The sequence below is a fragment of the Echiichthys vipera genome (genome assembly GCF_963691815.1).
Source record: "Echiichthys vipera genome assembly, chromosome: 13".
Lineage (NCBI taxonomy): Eukaryota > Metazoa > Chordata > Actinopteri > Perciformes > Trachinidae > Echiichthys > Echiichthys vipera.
The window spans coordinates 9,243,300-9,251,707 of NC_139838.1; positions in this window are offsets into that span (position 1 = coordinate 9,243,300).

An 8,408-nucleotide genomic window follows, 5' to 3' on the forward strand; every position below is an offset into this window, starting at 1 on the left:
CTCGCTCTCACCCCATTTCCTGTCTGGCCTATATAATGAAGGCTTGTAAATCGTAAAAACTCAAATCAGAGGTAGTTGAACAATGGCGTGAGTAATTCTCTGTAACTTCAAGGTTTGGTTTGAAGGTATGGCTAAGTCTTTCAGCTAATATTGCATAACAATAATTAAAGGCAACCAAATCTTGTCCTACTGTACATATGTTGACTAAATTACTGGGTAAAGAATGGGACCACTGATAAAAAAACATAGGTTATGGTTGTACCCTGATGTGATATACATGTAAGCTTATCTTATTTTTCTCTAATGGTACTAAAAGATCAACTTTGAACTCATTTACACTTATCGCAAGTGTCCTAATGTCACCATTCCCAAAAGACTATATTTTGGCCAAATTGCAGCTAAATTTGTATAGAACACAAGATGGCAGCATTGTCATCCATCTATAAATCAAAGAAATGTGGTGCAGCCTGAAGAATCTGTCAAGTTGGAGACCTCATTTTGTTTGAATCAGGATTGAGTCCAATATGTGTGCACGTCTTGCTGTGTGTTATTCAGACCAGCAGTCCAGGCTGAATGATAAAAAGATGCTGAGCTGAGGGAAGAGATGGTATTAAAGGCAGGAGTGAAGGTCGTGACAAAATAATAAGCAGATACAGAATAAAAAGGTGCCAAAATATTCAGCCCTGGATCTTTAAACTCCACAGAACCTTTCACAACATTTTATCTCCAGATTCAAAACAAACCATATCCATTTAGGTAACTTTTGAACTACTAGAGTTCGTTGATGATGCAAGTTTAAAGCTGAAGCCGGTATGGTTTTATGCAAAATGATTTATTTTATACACTATATCGTGACGACACAATGAGACAGAAGACCTGTGGAAAAAGTCTTGTACAGTATCTTAACCTCCACCCTCTGTTCCTGTCTGCTCCTAATGGCATCTGCTTGTTTCCAATGGGCCTGAAAAAACACATCCGCCCAGAGACGAGGAGTCTCTCACGCAGTGTCAGTGACTGCTCAGAACTCCGATCAAACTGTGAAACTACTTAGCACTGATCAAAGATTCAAGATTAGGTTACTGTATTGCATGTTACTAGCATGAAGTGTTTTTAGAAACATATTTTAGTGTACGGTTTAGTGGTAAAATGAGAACGTTTATCGAGCCAAAACCACCAGCTGACCGGCCGGAAAAAAACATTCTAATTTTACAGCTAAATGGTACACTTAAAGGCTGAATCTGGAGAATGAGCAGAACACTGTCATCTAGTGTCTCAAGATCGTAGTCACAACAACAGAAAATAATTCCAGCAGTCGAGTTGCCAGGTTTGTTGCCGAGTGTGTCAGTGATCAGCCTGCGCCATGTCGGTGATGAATCATACAGGGTAACCACTAATTTCCATTAATCAATACATTTTACAGCAGAATTTAACGTTAGTCAGTCTTCAGCTGGAAGTCCTTGTTTGAGTGGTGTGTAATCCATTAGCTAGCTCTCAACTCAAAATGATTTCTTGTTTCTATAGCAACAACAGACAACCCTGGCAACCAGCAATGCTGGCTGCTATTGGCTGGTACAGTGGAAACAACGTGACAGAAAGTCATTGCCTAACCCATCAAAAAAAAATTGAAATATTAATTCAGACTAAATGTGTTTTTTTGTGGAAAAGCAATGCTTTTATTCTTTACACCTCAAAACGCCCTGTGAGTGTATAATTATTTTTTTTTTTTTTAAATAGGTAGCTTTTAATAAACATTCTACATATTCAACCTTTAAGTATGTTTCTGAAAACACAGACAGTAAGTACAGTTTCTGAGCGGTTATTGACACTGTGTCAGGTGCAGCCTTATCGTCCGTCTTAATGTGTTGTCAGGATAAAGTGACAATTTCAGCAAATGTGATTTTTTTTCTTTCTTTTTTTTTACAGAAAGTTACTGACCTCAGCTTTATAGGGTAACACTGCCTGAATGAAGAATTCCGATATGTTATTTCCATGGCCTAGGAATGTTCAATCAGTGTTTGTGAACATGAGCCAGAAAGTCCCATCAGTTCCACACTTCCTTCTTGATGCCATCATAAATTTGGGTTTGGCGTTTTAGTTTGTGGATTTGGGAATGTTTTTTCTAAATGACTGTAGTTCTCCTTTAAACGTTGGAGTGAAGGTCGGCACAAAATAATCAGCAGATACAGATAAAAATGTTATTAGAATGACTAGCACATTTCAGAAAAATATTCAGCCCTGCAGCTGTCCTCAAAACCTTTCGCAACAGTTCCTCTCTTGAATCTCATATTAAATCAATATTGGCAGAATTTGAACAAATCCTTTAGGAGTTTACAGAGTTGTCCAAGCTTTGAAAGGATAAACCATCTCCTGGAAAATTGCATTCCCATACAACAAATCTGCATCGTCAATAATGTTTCGAGGTAAACATAAAGACCATTTCACAGACGCAGACATTCTAAATGTTTGTTTCCTGTTGTACTGTATGTGAATGACATCAACTGACAGGAAAAAGACGAGAAGACAAGTATTTTCCAGCAAGCAGCACACATTGTGAAACTGTCGCAGTATCAAATACGCGTCTAATGTTGTGAATTGACCCAAAACGACTTGGTTATGTAGGTTTAGATAAGGTTCATGGTTTAGGTTAAAACAAGTACCGTATTTTTTGCACTATAAGGCGCACCACATTATAAGGCGCACCTTCGATGAATGGCTTAGTTTGAAACTTTTTTCATATATAAGGCGCACTGCATTATAATTTGCATAGAAAAGACGCTACAGTGGAGGCTGGGGTTACGTTAAGGACCACCTCTAAATTCATTGATGTTAAGTTTGTGAGCTAGCGCTGTCGCCTTCAGTCGAATAGTGATTGTACTGACCCTTCTACTCGCTGCTCTCTGTTCAACAACCCACTGTTGGAGTTTGTCCTCCAACTGTAGCCATCTCGCTCTGTTCCCTCGGAAACTCTGTTTTGGTATTCTTTACTTGGCGCAGGTCGTCTTGTTGCTTCCTCCACTTCCGCACCATTGATTGGTTCATGTTAAACTGTCTCGCTGCTACTCTATTCCCGTGTTCTATTGCGTGACTAATCCCCTTGAGTTTAAACTCTGCGTCATAAGCGTGTCTCTTAATAGGAGCCATTTTGGGCTCTTTGTTGTGTAATTAAACTTATGTACGTAGATTAAGTACGTTATGGAATTAAGTCAATGTTGCAGGGCTGAGGTATTTAAGCCTGGACTCATGTCCACTTTCTTGCACTTGTCTTTGTATTTTTGGACTGGGAATTGTCTTGGACTAAGCTGAGAACTAGTCAAGTTATTTGAGTTGATCCATCTAACCAGGGCTGCCCAACCCTGCTCCTGGAGGGCCACTGTCCTGCATGTTTTAGCTTTCTCTCTGCTCCAACACACCTGAATCTAATGATGTGCTCATAATCAAGCAGCTGAAGCCTGTCACAGGTTTGAAAAATCTTCAGACTCAAGTGTGTTAGAGCAGGGAGAAACCTAAAACATGCAGGACAGTGGCCCTCCAGGAGCAGGACTAGGCAGCCCTGATCTAACCCCTTAATCTCTCTATATATTAGCATTGGAAAGACACTATTGGCATTATGGTCTTGAACAGGACTTGAGTTGCTCTGGACTCGGTCTTGACTTGGCCTCAACTGCCTTCGGACTTGTCCTGACTCGGACTCGACTGGACCTGGTCTTGAACTTGACTTGGACTTGATTAAGTTGACTAGCGTTAACTTTTTCCTCGGTGAAAGTCCTGTGTTTGTTTGGAAAGGTAATGTTGAGGACACAAGACTAGAGCTAACACAGAGTGACAGGCTTCTTAATTGTCCACAGGCTGGAGTGAAGCAAAGTATCTTGGCGTAATGCAGGATGTGTTGCATAATGATTAGTCTCTCTTAGCATTTCCGGAGAACAGATTTCCTCAAATGTGCTCAGAAAATCATTACATATACTCATTTTTTATGTTGCCCAACGTGTTAATTGATTTCCAGTCGAGCAGTGTGCATGGAGACTTGGCAGCACTCAAAGCAGTGAAATGAACTTGTCTCAGGAAATTGGCATTTAGAAAAACATTAGTGCTTTATGGCCCGTGGATACAGTGACTGATGTAATGTAATTACACCAACATGATAGAATTTGCCCCAAATCCCTCAGAAAGCTGCCGTGTGCTGAAAGTTTGGCATTGAGGCTGAAGTCTGAAGATACTCCAAATGTTATAATACATTCATTTAATGAGTTTATTAGTGTGTGTTTGTGTGTGTTTAAGCAGAGCTAATGTTTAAAGGCCCTTTTACAGGTTGGATGCAAAATGTGTGAGCAAACCGTTGTCTCTTTACCTGTTATTCCTTCCTTAAACCACGCGAGGGAGACATTGTCCACTGTTGATTTTTGACCTCTGGAATCAGATGGAGCTGTTGCTACCGTGTCATAAACAATGCTGAACTGCTGCCACTTATTTTACACTCAACGCGTCTAGAAAAAAACTCCCATGAACCTGCATTTGTAATGTTCACGTATGACTTTAGCAGCAACTTGAAAACCCTGTGGAAATGTTCCTTTTCCGCTAGAGAACTCTTCGCTTTTGTTTTCGCCCGCTCAAGCTGGTTCACGGGATAAAACAATACGACGGATGTCAGCAAGTGTCTGCGATCACACTGACACATTTGCAAGTTAAATTAGCACAGCTCTGTGTTTTTCTTGTCTGGCACTCAGTGAATAGTCATGTTGCAGTAAAACCCCAGCCATCTGGTACATTTAACAGCCTGAAGCAAACTCTGGATGCTGGAGTCCAACTGCATTTCACTCTGCCTCTTTTTGGTTCATTTCTGCAGTGCAAAAAGGCGATCTTACCTAATTAGTCTAATTATAGTTGCGTTAGGATAGGCTGTAATTGAAATGAAATTAGATAACTGGTTTGTGAATGCGAGGGGATTGGTCAACATGTTCCTGGAGTGATTTAATTCGTAGCATAATGGAGAGGACCCTGCAGGCTGTAGTTCTTATCACTAGGCCAGAGACGTTTCAGCCTGCTTCCAAGCGCCAATTAGACCTCAAAACGTTGCATGACAAGGCTATTGTGCTGAAAAATCAATCAGCAAGAATTTTAACAACTCTTTAATTGTCATTTAACAACCAAATCGGGGCAGTTATTGACTTCTCAAAAGACTTGTCTTCCGTTGAGAACAAAGTCACCTCTCAAACTGTGTCCATCAAAGGAACTGAATTCTCCACAGGGTTTTTTTAATGAATGACTTTTGGAAAAATTCATGTTCTTTATGAAAGTGAGACGAAGAGATTGACACCGCTGTCATGTCTGTGCCTACACTATGTAAGAGAACCTGGGAGTAAAAAAAAACTTTCAACAACTCTTAAAAGTGAAATTCCGGTGTAAAATCATCCCAGGGTCTTTTTCGGTAAATACACTCATCAAATAAACCATCCAGACAATTTTTTTTCGTGTTACAACTATAAACGGTAAAATCCCGGACAGTCGCTAACAGCGGACTGCGGCTAACACTGATTAGCTCGGGGCAGCACTGTGAACTCATTAAGACGTCTTTTTTAACTACTAATACTGCTCATGATGACACCAAACCTCTCTAGCATGAGAAGAGTCACTATACATTAACCAAAGCATCAGTGAGTTCCTTCCTTTTGGATTGACTTTGGTAATCGACTTGAATGGACTTTACTATGAGAGGAGCTGGTACAGGGGCCAGTTGGTAAGTCTTTAAAACATTCTAAATTTAATAAACTCCAGGTTAACTACAACAACTATGTTGTTGGTGCTTCGTTTTATGTGTAAGGACTCTTCTCATGCTACTGCAGAGGTTTGGTGTTATCATGAGCAGTATTAGTGGTTAAAAAAGACGTTTTAATGCGTTCACCATGCTGCCCCGAGGTAATCAGTGTTAGCCACATTCGGCTGTTAGCGACTCTCCGGGATTTCTCCGTTAATAGTTGTTACACGGAAAAAAATTGTCTGGATGGCTTATTTGATGAGTGTATTTGCCGAAAAAGACCCTGGCACAAATTTACGCTGGAATTTCACTTAAGAAAGAATCTGGTGCATCTCTGTACAGAAACAGAAGAGTAAGAGGACGGTCGACTTCTTGAAGCCCTGTCAAGGTTGCCATTGTGGTATTGTGCCTGTAGCCATACCAAAGTATAACTGTTATTCAAGAAATGGTTACAGCATTTTACAAAAATGAATCCACAAGTTGTTGTTTTTACATAGCTGTGTCTAGATCAAACAAACAATCAAAATGATTAATTAGCTTATGTAGTAAATAGGCTTTAACAGGGAAAGAGCTGTTGCAACTAGCTCCTGGTCTGTAGAGGTCACCTTAGCATTTCAGACGTATGCCCCGTAAAATCGACCTTGATCTGAAAAAATAACGCCACTTTTTCACCGTGTACTATTCACGTTTTGTGTGAAAATAAGAAAAACAACAGTTCCAAAAAACATATATTAAAGTGCAAATGAATTGCAGGAAAAAGACTCCCCTGCTGTGTAAAGGCCTTTATCCAGTTGACCCATGCAACCTTGGAAAAAGTGTAACATCTTAATTTATTTTGAAATCATTACTTTTTTTGTTTTTCAGCCTGAAAGGATAATACATTAAACATGTATTTAATTAAAAACACATTTTTGCCTGACAACATTATAAAAAAAATGACAAAAAATATACAAGTCAATAGTTCATCGGTATTAAAAATAAATCATAATTGAAAAACCCATTGTTTGAAGTGGATTTAATCCTTTATTTCCATTTTAAATCATGACTTAAACAGATATCAGCACTTCTATTATAGTCACCATAATGTCATACATTTGTTATGATATATTCATTCAGAGACACAAACACATTGAACTTTAATTAGATTTTTTATTTGATTAAAGTTTTTTATGATTTGATTTTATTATTATTATTTTTATTAATTAGGGGGGGGGGGGCTTTAGAGTGTCCAATTAGTCTTATGTTTCTTGTGATTTCATTTTTCTTAAATTTTAATTACATTCTTTTATTAATTTGGGGGGAATTTAGAGTGTCCAATTGGCCATAAGTCACTTATGATTTAATTTTTTATTCTTATTAATTTGGGGGGAATTTAGTGCCGAATTAGCCTAAAGTATATATCTTTGTGATGTGGGAGGAAACCTGAGCCCCAGGAGAAAACCCATTCAGACACAGGGAGAATATACAAACTCCACACAAGTGTCTCTGTGAGGCCGCAGTGCTAACCACTGAGCCACTGTGCTGCCCGTCATTCAATAGTAAGAGGAGAGGTAGAGGGGATGGGGCTGAGGGTGAGGGAGGATCGGTGGAGGGTGGGTGAGGAGGTGAAGGGGGAGGAAGAGGAAGCTATTGTTGTCCAATCTGGTCTGAAGAACCAGCAGCCTCCTCTCCCTCACTGTCACCGTCCACCTTTGCTGTGTTTTCCGTCTCAGCTTTGTCCGTCTTTTCTTTCTCTTTCATCTTCTTCTGGGACATTTTGCTTTTCATTTTCTGCAGCTCTACCTCTCTGTCCCCCATCGTGCGAAACAAGCCTCTCCTTTTCTTTTTCATCCGCAGACAGATATCCTCCAGTTCCTTTGTCTCCTGCTCCATCTGTTTGACTGTAGTCTCCCAGTTTTGCTGTTTCTCGGCCAGGACGTTGGAGAACTTCTTGTCCTGAGCGTTGAATTTTTCCTGCCAGGCGTTCTCATTCTGTAGGAGATCATCTCCTTTGTTCTTCAGCAGGTTCATTGTCTCTTTGAGTTTCTCAGAGAGACTCTCCTTCACCTTGCTGATATCCAGGATTTGGGTGTCTCTCTGGTGGATTTGTTCAACCATGGAGTCCACTTTCTTCTGGTTTTCTATCAGCAGAAGGTCAAAGCTCTGTTGTTTCTCAGACAGAACCTTTCTGGACTCCTCCAGGGCGTTGAGTTTTGCCTGCCATGCATTCTTGCTCTCTAAGAGTTCAGCTTCTTTGCAGCTCAGCTGTTCAGTGGTTTCATTGAGTTTCTGAGAGAGACTCTCCTTCACCTGGCTGAGATTGGAGATTTCAGCGTCCTTCTCATGGATTCCCTCCACTATCTGGTTTACTTTCTTCAGTAATTCAGACTCCATTGTGTCCAGGAACCCTTCAAATTCCTTCTTCAAGTCCTGAATTTGTTTCTCTTTATCCTCCAGATCCTTGGAGAACTTTGCCTCGAGAGCGTTGTGTTTTGCTTTCCAAGCGTTCTCGCTCTGTAGGAATTCACTTCCTTTGGTGCTCAGAAGGTTTGTGGTCTCTGCGAGTTCCTGAGTGATACTCTTGTTTTTTTTGCTGAGACTGACGATCATTGTGTCCCTCTGGTTGAATTCGTCCTCCATCTGTTTTTCTTTGCTCTGCCAATTTTCTTTATCAACA